Source organism: Antennarius striatus, chromosome 3 (genome assembly GCF_040054535.1).
Source record: "Antennarius striatus isolate MH-2024 chromosome 3, ASM4005453v1, whole genome shotgun sequence".
NCBI classification, from domain to species: Eukaryota; Metazoa; Chordata; class Actinopteri; order Lophiiformes; family Antennariidae; genus Antennarius; species Antennarius striatus.
The window spans coordinates 18001855-18016764 of NC_090778.1; the positions used below are offsets into that span (position 1 = coordinate 18001855).

Sequence of the window (14910 nt, forward strand, 5' to 3'; positions counted from 1 at the left end):
AAATTAAAACAAATTGAGTGTTTCATGTAATGTTCAGTGTCTAAACTTTTAAAATTCTTAGAACATGAAGTGCAAAAACACCCAAAAAGAAACAACAGTAAAGACAAGTGGTATCCTATTAAAACAAGACTTCAGTCATCACTTTTTGTTCACCGTTTCTCTTTTTTTCTTTCTTTCTTTCTGCTTTTTGCTGGTTTATGCAATTTTCACATACAGAAATTAGACAGCTCAGAGGCACTAAAACCTGAGCTTGAGAAAGATGTAGAGGATGGTGGAGGGATGCTGACTGAGGTTGCCTTTGACAGAACTGAGATGGGCAACAGATTTCATGGACACAGTGCACCCTCGCGCATTCGCGCAACAACTCTCGCGACTCCACTTCATCGCGGACTTTTGGTAGGCAGTCACGTGATACCGTACCTGCATTCTATTGGCTGACGCCACACGGCAGTGCACTCCATTCCGTCACTCTCGGACTTTTGTGAGACACAAAAGTGCTTTAAACAATCGATAAGTGTGGGAAAAGGTAATGCAGATAGAAGGTAGTTTAATATTAGTATGGGTAGGGTTCATAAACTTTTAAATTACCGTAAATAATAAGATAAATAGATTGCGATCTCGATCGCGGATTCCTTAATCGCGTGTGGTTCGTGGAATGCATTAACCGCAAAGTACAAGCACACACTGTACATACTGAGGGCAAATATGTGAATGCTGATGTGTTTTTGTCCTCCTTATACCCAGGCACTTTTGAAAGGAGTGATTTTAACTGCTAACACTAGTATCCACATCCTTTTGATCTCAGATCTACGAAATAAAAACTTGAAAAGTAGAACGTAAATGAGACAGTTGTTTGTGCTAAACAGTTTGTGACACCTTGTGTGGCACCAAATACATTTAAATGATTTACAATCATGGAACATTATAATATATTCTAACAACAGCCACAGGGCATCATAAGTACAAATGGAATTATTTATAATCACAATAGGCCAAAATGTACACGTTTTGACAAGCAGAAAAACACCAATTTAATTGATAAAATTGGCCTTTTTTCATTCCCTGGTGTTGTGCACGTTGCCTCCCTGGAAAGGATTAATACAATGCTCACAAACACCACTGTTAATTTTAGCAGTAATCTCAATGTTCCATTCTCATCTTTGCTGCTACGACAACTCTGAAAGATACACGACTGTCAATTTAAAGTCTGTTTTCTGTGAACATATATAAAAGTCATCTCTTCGATTTGATCCTGTGAACCTTGTTCATTCTGCAGAATCCTGTCACATGTGCAGCTCTCAGATATAGGCATGTGTAACAATAATCCAAGCAGCAGGGGACGGATGTTGAATCACTACATTAAGTTTGAGAACATTAATTGACTGTAATTGTAATGTGTGACATAAAATAAAATATTTCCAACATGATTACTTTCCATGCCGTTTGCTCTGCTTTACAAAACTTTCTCATGAAAGAAACATGCTGATGTTACAATTATGTGTTACAAAAGGTGGTAAACAAACATTTAGGAAGCCCCCAATAGGTGCCACCACCAACAGGTTAAGGTATTAGAATTCATACCCTTTGTTATCATCTGTAATGATGTGCTCAGCTTCTGTGTCATTGAATAGGTAGTTTACTTTCAGCTGTATAGCAGCTAATTAAGTCACTCAGAATGTAGTCATATGGAGGCTCATCTATTATAGTATGCAACATGGTGAAGGTTACAAGCAAGGATGGGAAGAGAGAGGCATGATGGCCTATGGGTTACTGAGGTCAGCTTCCAACCACAGGGAAAAGGTTTGTATTCCCAAGAAGCTCTATTGCCTGTCCCAGTAGGCTTGACTAACATGGTTAGCTTGATCTTGGTCTCCACATTATCCAGCCCATTTACTAAAATACCTCCAACCAAGCAGAAAAACAACCTTATACACAGACACTTAAATTTAGTCCCATGATTAGCAGTGGCATTTCTTACAGCTCCATCTGGATTTATGTGACTTAAGGTGAGACCTGACAGCATTTATCCAGATTGTATATCTTATAGTGAAGGCCATTTCCAGAGTTTGCTTAAGCGACATGCATACTACCTCAGTATATCTCCATTAGCTTTGAAGTGCTCTAATGACATATTGTGTACGAGCTTACTTACTTTGTCTCCATTAGCTAAAGTGTGAATGGTTATTAGTCTGCTAGCACTGACCTGTGACTTCACTTCCACACATTCTCACACACACAGACACACACTCTCACTCACACACATACATTATCGACATATGTGTATTGGCTTGGGTGATTTGTGACCTCTTTTCCTCCTTTGTTGCCATCTCACTTGTATTGATTTTTTCTCGTCTTCTTCGTCTCTTCCCTTCTCTTCTTATGTTTCTCTGCTCCTCTCTCCCTGGCATCGCTCCCATTCTGTTCTACCATCCTTCCTTATCTTGTATACTTTTTTTCCTCCTTCTCCTATGTGTCATATCCTTTGCTTTCTTTCTGTTTCTTCCATTTGTTGTTCCAACCATCAATATTTATAAAGACTTCCTACTAGCCACTGCACTGCAGACTCCTGTTTGACTCTACATTGACCTTAATACATGTTTCTTTGTTCATTGTTTGTTCATGCTATGCCTGTGCATATGACAGATCATTTTTTTATCAGACGTATCATAATAATGTGTGAAACTGTATTTGGGTATTTTCTTATGCACATGTGTGAACATGCTGTGCACTTTTTGGGAGACACAGATCTGCATTTTCAGTGTGTACATATACTGTCCATGTCAGGGTCCCAGTTCCAGATTTCCCTCCTGTCCTCTGTATCTTGAATTCATTCCCACTCAATCCACTCATTGCTGTCACCTGTGTTGCTCCAGCCACCTTTTCCCCATCTCTAAACAGGCTCCACCTACTTTAGCTCTGCTCAGACCTCAGTTTTCTGCCAGATTGTCAGTTACTCATCCTGCTCGTCAGCTTTCATGGGCTTCCAAATGATTTTGCTTGTTTACTGGATTTTGCCTGTTTGTCTGTTCCTTGCCCGATCTCCTGCCAACCTATTGTAGGATTTTGATTAAAAGTAGGACTGTGGACTCCTCCCCTGTTGTATTGCATTTGAGTCCTAAACATACCTGTGACAGTCCAGGCTACACACACAGGTATTCAAACGTGGACCATGAGAAACAATGGTGGAGGAACGGCCAGTCAGACACACAATCTTTATTGGATTTTTGTCATTATTCAGTTGTACACAGACACTCAGTCATTGTGCAGGCTAAGTGTGCTCCATAAGGGAACAATTCAGTGCACCTTTTCCCCTTTCCTCACATTACTCATCAGCTTATCATTTGTGACGTTCTCCTTTCGATATCCATTCTTTTTTTTTTGCTTTCTTTCACTAGAATATGAATGCGATCATTCATAAAGGTCATGCGACATCCCACGTCTTCAGATTTGGAGCCCAGCTGTATAATGCATGTCTAAATGTATGACTCATCTTACTCAACTGTACAACTGTGAATTTTGGTGTTGAATATTTATGACAGCCATTACCTAAAAGATGATCAATATTGTGCTTTCATGTTCTCCTTTTATATAACGCACTGTGTCTTATGATAGTAGATAAAACAGATGTTTTCACATTAGCAATACAGTGGTGTTATACCAGAAGTGGTAGCACAAACCTCCTTCAGACAGGTGGAGAAATTAGTTTCATAAAGCTGACTAGTGTCTAACTTGCCTTAATGCAAAATAGAGAGTTCTGTAAGTTACACATTAACATGCAGGAGAAAAAACAATTTGAGATGTAACGTTTGTTGCCGGGCTGATGGCGTTATTGTGTCTACCGTGTGCATGTATCTGTTCTGACCTAGTGTCTTTGTCTTTTCCAGATGCTCCCTCTGAGCCACCGATGAAAAAATAGCCAGTGTTGACTTTTTTCTATGTCGGTGTTTATTTTCCTTTAATGTTTTTCTGTATGGCATGTCACTGATCACATTTAAATACCAAAAACCATTTCAGTGCTTTTCCCCATATGGCTTCATCTTACTCAATTAATCCATTTAATATATTAAGGAAATCCCTTCTGTTTTAAAGTCTGTCTCTGACTTGCACTTTATTTTGTTTATTTCTCTACCTGTAGTGTATTCAAAGAGATAAAAACATGTTTGTGTGTTCCAATACTGACTGTGTTTTTGTCCATGTCCTTTTCTTTTTTATAACATATTAGGGAAAACATATGGATGGATGGATGGATGGATGGGTGGATAGATGGATGGATGGATGAATGGATGGATGGATGGATGGATGGATGGATGGATACTTTATTAATTGTATTGAAATTGTATATATCCACTGCTCAGGCATTACATAATTAATAATACTGGATAAACACCAGGAGAAAAAGAAACACTGACATCACAGGACATACCACAAGACATACACTACACTAACAGACACATGCAGCACTAACAGGACGTATATACTAAACTATAACTAAAATATAACACTATAAAATTAAAAAATAAACAGTATAAAATTTAAAAAATATAACAGTATTAAATTAAAATATAAACAGTATCAAATTAAAATATAAACAGTATCAAATTAAAATATAAACAGTATCAAATTAAATTGAAATATAAAACAGTATAAAATAAAAAAATATATAAACAGTATAAAATTAAATTAAATCCATTCTACCCCGTGCTGACCTCGCCACTCCCCCCCCGCTCCTCCTGAGAGAGTCTTTGTACCCCCTGATGGCACGGGGCACGAAGGAGGACCTCAGCCTCTCTGTGGAGGCGCTGTGTGACAGCAGTCTGCCGCTGAAGGTGCTTCTCTGCTGGGAGAAGGTGGTGTGTAGGGGGTGCCTGGTGTTGTTCATGACAGCCTTAACTTTAGACATGGTCCTGCTCTCCAGAAGCATATCCACAGAGTCCAGACTCAGCCCGACCACTGAGCCCGCTCTGCGGATGAGTCTGTTAAGACGGTCCATATCTCTTTTCCTGGGCCCCCCACCCCAACACACAATGGCGTATGACAGCACACTGGAGACTACGGACTGATAGAACATGAGAAGGAGCTCAGGACAGATGTTGAAGGAGGCCAGCCTCCTTAGGAAGTACATCCTGCTCTGCCCCTTCTTGTAAACACAGTTGGAGTTGAGTGACCAGTCCAGTCTGCTGTCTAGCTGCAGTCCCAGGTACTTATAGTTTTCTACCACCTCCACATCACTGCCCTTGATGATCACCGGCTGTGGAGAGGGAGGTGCCCGCCGGAAATCCAGCACCATCTCCTTTGTCTTGGAGACATTGAGCTGGAGCTGGTTCTGTTGGCACCACTCTGTGAAGTCAGCCACCAATGCCCTGTACCCCCCCTCATCACCCTCCCGGATAAATGCCACTATCGCGGTGTCATCGGAGTACTTCTGTATGTGGCATGTATCCGAGTTGTGCTTGAAGTATGTGTTTATAATATGTGGAGGGAAGTGCAAGAAAAATATAAAACAAAGAAAGTGGACCAACAGAACACAACAGAAATAGGAAATAGGAACAAGACATCAAACACATATAGATTTTAATTGATCACATTAGAGTATTTCACACCTGTTGTAATATTTTAATTGGGTTTTGTAAGCCAAATAGTAATATTTAGCCTAGGGCAAATGCATCGTGTGTTCTTAAAAAATTTCCAATGAAAAGGAAATCTTCTTAATTAATAATGTACCCATTAACTAAATTTAAATGTGCATATATCAATTCACTGAACATTAATCTGCTTTTTGTTGTGTAAATCCATTCCACAAAAAACATCCTTTTCTGCCTCTTATCATTTCTGCAGGAAAGCTGCTTATCATCATCTGTTTTTTTTCCGTTTCTGCAGATTAGTATCAAAACCAAATATCATAAATACTGCATGTATGCCAGCGTCTGAAGCCACATCATCGCTGAAATATAGAATATAGAAAATAAAATTCTTCCAGTGGCAAACACATGCAGTTTTTTAGGTTTACCTGTAACCCTTTGTCTTACTGCACTTCATTATCAAGACTTGTTTTGTTAACTTGGGTGCACCAAATGATAATAATGTTCAGTCCTGTTCATCACATTGAGAGGCGCAGTGCATGTGGCCATGCATTCGATATAGCTATACCCACAGGAATAGAAAATTAATCACATCTCTTCTCTGCACCTGTCCAGATGTGTACTTTTCAGTTGGCTTACTCCTGGTTCCCATAAAGATGTCCAGACCTGACACATTCACACACTGCTATGCTTTTACTCCCCAGGTGACAAGTAAACTTTTCTATAAGAACTGACAGTTTAGGCCCAAGAAGAATTTTTTGGGCCCTGTGCAGAGTTTTGTGATTGATAGAAATGTTTGTGACAGTATTCACTTGTCACTCCGCTTCTATTTTTTTCATCTACCTCTTTTCCCACACTTCCCCCTCTTGACAGCAGTGGCTTTGTTGATGTGCAGCTCTGTCACACTGCAGAGTCGCAGAAGTCCATAGTTGTTGTCTCAAAAACAGGAAACAATAGGAAAAAAAAGACACTGAGTGATCTGGTACTTTATCAGCATCAATTAATTCAGTCAGTGGGAACAATAGCTGTGTGTTGCATTAGCAAAGTATAGAAACAAATTGAAGTTTACTGGTTGCAGCAGGAAAAAAAAATCTCCATATCTATATTTATCTTTTGTGTTTATTTTGTCATGTTTTCTGACATGAACTCAACTGAATCTGTTGTCATGGAGGTCATAATTTTTTTCAAATTTGTTAGCTGTTGCAGATTTGTGTTGTCAACAGTTTGATATACATGACATTATTTTTCTGTCTAGAGTTTTTATACTAATTCCTTAGCTGCTATAAAACATTTGACAAGGTTATATTTCAATATGTCGTCCTTTTCTACCATTAAATTGCAGTTATTTTCATGTAATGGAGTTTAGGCCATGTTGTCAACACAACAAACAACTAGGAGGTAGTTTGACTAAGCCACTGTGGCTCAGTGTAAAATAATTGAGTAAGCCACAAAAAGCCACATTTTGTGTCCAAGACAACGGCTTGCTATAATGGCAAGTAAAACTTACAAGTAAACACTGAACAACACCAAGAATCAAATTTATTAAAATCAAAAGTGTCTAAGTCAAAGTTAAAATGTCTTGTAGTCCAAGTAAAACAAGTAAACATTGGGTAATATTTTGAATGACTGTATCTTCACATAGTGAATGCAAGTTTTCAATTGTTGGGGGGTGTAAAACCATACTCGTCGTGGGGGGGGGGGCAACGGGAAATTTTGGGGAAAATGGGGTTGTTTCCTGCATTCTGAGGGCAATATCTTTTCAGTTTACCTACAAAAATACACTAAAGTGAACAGTTCAAGCTGAACTATCTTTATTTCTGTCCTACTTTATGCAGGTATAAATGTGAGATTCAACAATTGAAAACTTGCATTCACTATGTGAAGATACAGTCATGCAAAATATTACTCAATGATTACTTGTCAGTTCTACTTGGACGAGAACTAATTTTAACTTTGACTTAGACAACACCATTGGTATACCATAGTTTAGTTGTTGTTGTTTGTTAATTCGATAATATGATTTTTCATTTCAATTTGAAAAGGGATGAAAAATAGCAAGCGAGGTGAATACACATTTACATGCATTGCTGGTTATTCCTGCCGGTCATAGGGATCAAAAGTCTAAGACTACAAACAGTATTGATAATATCTTTCAATTACCTTCTGATCGGTCTGTCACCACTCCTCCCCCCTCTCAGCATTCACCATTTGTTTATTAATGAGGACTTTAACACAAACTCTCGAATAACACGCTGGATTCTTTTGATCGATCGTCCTCTCCTTGTCGTACAGCAATTCGCGGGTTTAGCTTGTAAAAAAAGAATCCTGTTTTTTCTAGTGCTGTCAGGCAATTAAAAAAATAATGTAATTAATTACAGGATTTGTAATTAATTAATCTAATTAATCACATTTTCATTTCATACCTGCTAAAGGCCCCAAATAAAGAATTTGAATTCTAGGACATTACAAAATTGTAGTGCATGACTAATCAATAGAATGCACCAAGAAAAGAAGATTTGAAGTCCACTTTTTTATTGGTTAAGTGTGCTTTATAAATGAAATTCAAAAGAAAAAAGGTCAAGCACATCAGCAAACCAATTAGGCCAGGTGCATTTCCCAAAAATGCAATACAAATACAATTGAATAAAAAAAATAAAATTCAGAAATAAAATAAGGCTGAGTCTCAAATAGGCACATAAGCAGATTCTCAATCAAAATGAATACTAAAGCTGACTCAATACAGCAATTCAAAATGAATAGTATAACATACCTCTAAATAAGGTAACTAAATAGCAAGATGCCAACAGGCTTTTCCTTCAAAAGGGTAAGCTGACGTTCTACTCTGTGTCCTTGACATGTTTTGCATTTAAATGATACGTTAGGCTGGAGCTGCTTCGGTGATATGAAAATTCTCTTTTACAAAAGGTACAAATATAATAATAATAACAATAATAATAAAGACGCTTATTCATTCACTCCTCATTCATACTTGGTGATGGTAAACTACGTGTGTAGCCACAGCTGCCCTGGGGCAGACTGACGGAGGAGTCTACAGCGCAGAATCACTGTGTTTTTGTTGATAGTCCCGTCTTTGTTCTTTTTATAAATAAACTTTCTGCCCAAAGGTCCGAGTGGGCTTTCCTCGATCTCCTGTGTCGCTTCCATCTCTGTTGTCAGTCACCCTGCTTTTGACTAGTGGCGCAGGTACGAAGTGAAGTGCCGCTGCAGCCTACAGGTCACACAATGGGCCAAATTTAAAATGCTTGAGCATTGACTTGCCACTCGCGATTAACTGCATTAATTTTTATAGCACATTAATTTGCAGAGTAATTAGTTTATCTAATTAACGCATTAAAGTCACAGCCCTAGTTTTTTTTGTTGGGTGAGAGGCGGTCATGACCCGAGTGCATATTTAATGATCGGGAGCGTTCGGGTCACTTTGGCAATTTCTGTCGGCATGCGGAAATAGCAGCATGCTATTGTTTTCTTATGTTATCGCTCGGGAATTTTCGTGAGTCCAAATAAGTTGTACGTTTTAGACTTTTTTTCTAAAAATAAGAACGCCACTGTGGCTACACAAGCTAAAAACCTTGTAGCCATATATAATTTACTTCGCCTATGGCGAAGTGGCGAATGGCTAGCGCAAGCCCAGATGTTAACCAGTTTGATGGAGTTTATGATTGACCAATCAGGGTGTCAAGTTCTGATGATGCTTATAAAAAACAAGTTAGTCATCTTTAATCACATCCCTCAAGTTGACAGTTAGCTGATCTGAACTTGAGCAGATTTTAGATTGCATTTACAGTGCGCCCTTGTTCTTTGCGGCCAATGCATTCCAGGTACCACATGGAATTTAGGAATCTGCGATCGCGATCTATTTATTTATTTACTATAATTTAAACGTTTATGAACCTTCCCCATACTGATATTAAACCACCTTCTATCTGTATTACCTTTTCCCACATTGTTTTTGACTGTTAAAAGTACTTTTGTGTCTCACGAAAGTCCGAGACTCATGGAACACAGCGCACTGCTGGATGCCGTCAGCCAATAGAATAGTGCATACGGTATCACATGACTGCATACTAAAAATCTGTGATGAAGTGGAGTCGCAATCGTTGATGCGTGAATGCACGAGGGTGCATTGTATTATATTGTTCCATAATTTAGAAGTATTTGATTAATTATATTAATCGTTATTCTTTACAAGAATGTTAAATACAAAGTTTATAAATAGGAAATAACAAACATTACTCTGGATTTCCTTTTGTGCACCAATCCTGTCTTTTGCACCAATACTGCTGCTTTATGTGCTTTCAGTTGGCCCTTGGGGACAGTAAAGTTTTTTGAATTGAACTGAATTCAATTCAATTTAATTGAAAATAATACAAACAATCTTGATATTATTTAGACAATAATGTGTTTCAATTTATGTATCAAAATTAGATGCTATATTCTATCAAAAAAGGGTAAATATGATGATTTGGTGATTGTAAATAACCTATTTCAGTCAGTAATATCATGACCTGCCCCCACTTTGGCTTTTAGCATTTAGAGCTCGCATTAAGATTTAATTTCAAAAGGACATGTCTTCTGCAGATGGGGTTCTAGGGGTTCACTTCATTCACTAATTGTAATGAACCTTAATTACATATAGTTCAGAGATTCCTGATGAACCAATGACTTCCTACTGAAGGAACATTAGTATTAAATGTTGTTAACTGTTGCAGCAATAAAATGGCCGACCACAGTCTCCAAACCAAATTGAGACCAATTTGGAGTTTCTACATTGTCAGATACAGTATCTTCAACTTGTTGTAGTTCAGTCAACTGCAAAAAAACAAAAAACAAAACTTGGCAAGCCAACCTTTGTTTCGGGGCCTTTTATCAGATTCTGTGTTCTCTTTTGCTAGGGGCTGTGTTTGGTCAGCCCTGTTAGGTTTTGAATGGATGTGTTCACTGGGCCCTCCAGTCAGTCAGAATCAGCTCCTGGGTCATCAAGTTGCTTTATGGGGTGGGTGCACTGTATACTCAGTGCAAACACTCTTTGCTATTAATGACTTGTTGTAAACAATATTTGCAACAAGCCCAGTCCTACTTGGTCATTTTACAGGAAATTTGTGTACATGCAATTTTGCCTTTCATCCACTCTAAGTCAGCAGTGTGAGATTGGCATATCTTTATATTTAGCTTTCATAATTACAGTTGTTGATTTCCCCTGCCGTGAAACCAAGTAGGCTCTCCTTCATACCCCTTCTTTCACTCTTCTTGTTTGTTTGGGGGGGTTTTTGGGAAGGGGCGGGGGTCTTCTTGTTGTCTGTCTGTTTTCTCATACCTGTACCCTCTTTACTTCATGTTGTCCTCTAATAGCCTCTTGTTTCATTGGATGCAATACATTGCAACACACATCCCAGTTCATTACTTATTCACTCTCTGTCAAGCTCAGTGTTCATGTTTGAGGGATTCTAGTAGTCTCCAATATTCTCTTTCAACAATGGAGCTAAATTGCCTTCGTTAACTTTACATCACTCGATTAAATCCAAGAGCAATGAATACATTATCAATTAATGAATGAATTCAGTTACAATAATTGAACTTTGAGATACAGTGAGCCCTCGCATTCGCGAATCAAAGCTCGCAACTTAATCTCATCAAGGATTTTTGGTAGGCAGTCACGTGATACCGTACGTGCATTCTATTGGCTGACGGCATCCGGAAGTGCGCTCGTTTCCATGAGTCTCGAACTTATGTGAGACACAAACATGCTTTAAACAGTCGATAAGAGTGTGGGAAAAGGTAATATAGATAGAAGGGGGTTTAATATCAGTATAGAGAGGGTAATAAATGTTTAAATTACCGTAAATAATAAGATAAATAGTTTGTAGCTCTAGCGTGGAATTCATTAATCGCGTGTGGTTCCTGGAATGCATTAAACACACAGAATGAGGGCACACTGTATCATTATTGTTATAGGAAGCACTTCCAAACAAGCTTAAATAAAATTAGTTGCATTTTGAGTTTAAAACTAATGTATAGAACTTGAGGGAGGTTAGAAAATATTTACTGAGGTTTACTACAAGTTCAACACAAAAGTTACTTTCCATCAGACTTTCTTTCAGTGTTTTGCCTGCAGAAAAAGCATCTTCTCGTGCAATCCAACTCATTTTCTCAGGCAGAATACCTGAGGTGTAATCTCTGTACCAGATGCTGCAGCATAATGGTCAGCACAGGAATAAAGGCAGAGCAGTTACGAGTGGAGAATTAGAAAATAATAAATACAGTTATGCATTTTTATCTGCTTTAAATTTGCTACACTGGTTTCCTATTGTATTCATTTTAAAACAAGTTAATTAACAAGGCAATCACAGACTGCAACATCCTTGAATTCAAAATTTTACCCTGACCTACTTGCATAAGTCAAAGATCAAAGATAGTGCTCTTGCCCTGCTGTCATTGATCAAAGCACTAGCTTTGATATAGGGTACAAAAATTGAAACTTTACCTTGACCTAGTTTTCACAAGGTCAAGGTCATCATCTCATTTTCATCCCCATTGCCGCCCGAGTAATGTGCTTATTGTTTCATCTTTCTATCTGAAATGGTTGCGAAGATATTTGACGGACATACAAATGGACGAACGAATGGACGGACGAACAAACACACAAACACTGACAATTACAATACATTACCGCTTTGAAGCAGGATGTAATTATTCAAAACTCTATGACTCTAAACTGCTCCAGGATACGAGCCACCCAAGACTCCTTCACCTTTCCTTGAAGTAGACATTTGGTGATCTTGCTTTAATTGCACTCTATTGGAAGTCTCCGAGAAGTTCCGAGAATAGTCTTAAAACATTACATATGAAATTTAATTAAAAACAAATTCATTAAGTTATTGTAGGTCTATAAGACTTCAATTTATCATTATTCTTTATGAGAATGTAAAATGCAAAGAATATAAATAATAATTCACAAACATTACATTATTCATTACTTTATTTCTGAATTTATTAGTCATTCTTGTTATTATTGTTCTTGTTGTTCTTGTTGTTATTATAGGCAATTGTAGTAGTTTGTGTTTTATGATAATATCATATTGAAGATAAAATTATCATGACTAATGTACCACCATGTTGCATCGATTGTTAAGTTTTTTTCTTATATTTAATTTCACTTTGTGTTTACTTTTACCAAATATTTTTCAATGGGTATTTTAACTACCCATTTTTTTTAATTACAGGTACATTAGTCTCCAAATTGATTGCGTCAGTCTCTGAATCCTTTTTTAAAAAATCTATTGCTAGTGAAGCACTGTATTTAGCAATAACTGTTCTCTATAAATGTGCATTTATTTACTTATTGATTATAATTGTTACTGTTTTTTGTGATGAACTGGAGTAATATAGTGCTACTGAATTCAGGCTTCTTTTTAGTCGTATTATATTTCCTCTCTTTGACTCTGTTTATATAGTAAACATCATAGAAACTGGGTAATCTCTGAACTACAGCAGTGATTTAATAACATCCAGCTAAAAGCATTTTGTTTGTTATGCATGTCCTGTTGGCAAAACTTCAAATGCGCATAGTTTTCTTTCCTTATTTTCCAATGTTTTGACTTCTTACTGTGTCCCTTATTGTCCTTTCATGCACCATTCCATATGCTTTCTTTGAAATTCTATGTCTGTATGCCTGGTGCTCTGACTCATTTAAACCATTTACTTTATTTGTATTACTTTTCAAAGTGCTTTGGAAGGAACTTGCACTCCCCTCTTCAGAACCTCCCTATCCCACTTGTCCTCTTTATCCTCTTGCTGAGTTTTTCCCCTCACTGCAACTGCCTGCCTATAGTCATTCAGCTTCAGTCCAAGGTTGTTGTTTGGTTGTAATTGCCTCTTTAGCTACCATTTTCTTAGCTTCTACCTCCCTTGCTGTGTCCCCTGCTCATTTATTACAAGACTTGAAGCCATAACGATGTCCCTTGTTTGCTTGTTTGCTCCAATACTAGTATTCACACTTGCTTTTTTATCTTTTCACTCTCTCGTAGTGTTGTCTCCCAATCCCTCACTGACTCCTATTGCATGTGCCAGCAGTACCTTCTGGGTTCATGTGTTCTACCTCATTTCACTCTCTACCCTTTTTGCCAGTGGTTTTTGGACTTTCATATCTCCCTATTTCCATTTTAATTAATATTTTCATGCTAATGGTCTCTCCCTTTGTTCTTATTTTTTTTAAAAACTCATATCTATCCATCTTTCAGCTATCCTTCACAAAAAAAGCTTCTGTTACCTTACTGACTCATTTCCCTCATTGCTTTCTGTTTCCATCCATCTCTGGCCCTAAGTTCACCAAAATCCACACTAGATTTCCATTTTTGCCTTTCTATCGATGCCCTTTGCTGCTGTGCTAGTACATTTCTTTCCTCTGTCTCTCAGTTTCTCTAGTGGCAAGAACAAACTGAGCATCTTCATAAGTAATAGGCCCGACTATAGGTGCTCCGTAGAGATTGAAGCTTGGGTCTGTGTTACATTGCTGATTCGAAAATAAACCGCCAAGTTCTTTTCTAAGTGAATTTTGCATTTACTCCTCTCTTCCCACATACCTTTACCTATAATCCATTTTTATGTTTCCCCTTTTGCTCTACACAATTCATTGCCCTCTTCCATTTCACAATATATCTTCCTCTCTCATCTCGATCTGACTCTGTCATGTTGCCCTTAGTTACTTCTCAATTATGCCTGCCTTTGGCCTCATTTCCTTTTCAATTCTTTTTTTCATCATCCCTCCCTTTTGTAAAAAATTGTGAGAATGCATGACAATGTCTTTTACCCTGTTTGTGTGCCTGTGCTCTAATTGTCCCTCTCCCATGTCTCCTTGAGCTTATCCCTGGCTCTTCATTTGCTATTTTCCCCACAGACCTCAAGCTCTGCTTTCTTTCAGTAAGGTGCAGCTATTTAAATCTCAGTTATTGTTTCCAAAGAATATTGTAGAAAATTTTCATGAACAGAGTAAAGAAAATAGGAAATGTAAAAGGAACAGCCTGACAAAACTCACAAGACCAGCATAAATCTTCACAGTAAAATGCTTCTACTTACTATATGATGGTTACGTTATTTCACTTTTGTGTTTCAAAACATTTTCCTCAAAAAAAAAAAAAAAAAACTCTGAGAAATGTCTCGCTTTACTTTACATCTCAAAATATATTAAAAATGATCCAGCAGTTGTTTTTTTTCCCCACTTTCTTCATTTATTTGATTGACAGCTCTAAGAAAATCACTAGGAAACTTCAAGTTGGTCTCACAATCAAATCATTTATTGACGAACGATCACAGG

The 14910-nt window shown here is 37.7% G+C and overlaps 1 protein-coding gene across 2 annotated transcripts in view; it reads left to right on the plus strand.

Moving 5' to 3' along the window:
* The window catches only part of unc5ca (unc-5 netrin receptor Ca), a 220692-nt gene that overhangs the window by 104009 nt on the left and 101773 nt on the right, over window positions 1-14910 (plus strand). The gene's annotated exons all lie outside the window — the stretch shown is intronic.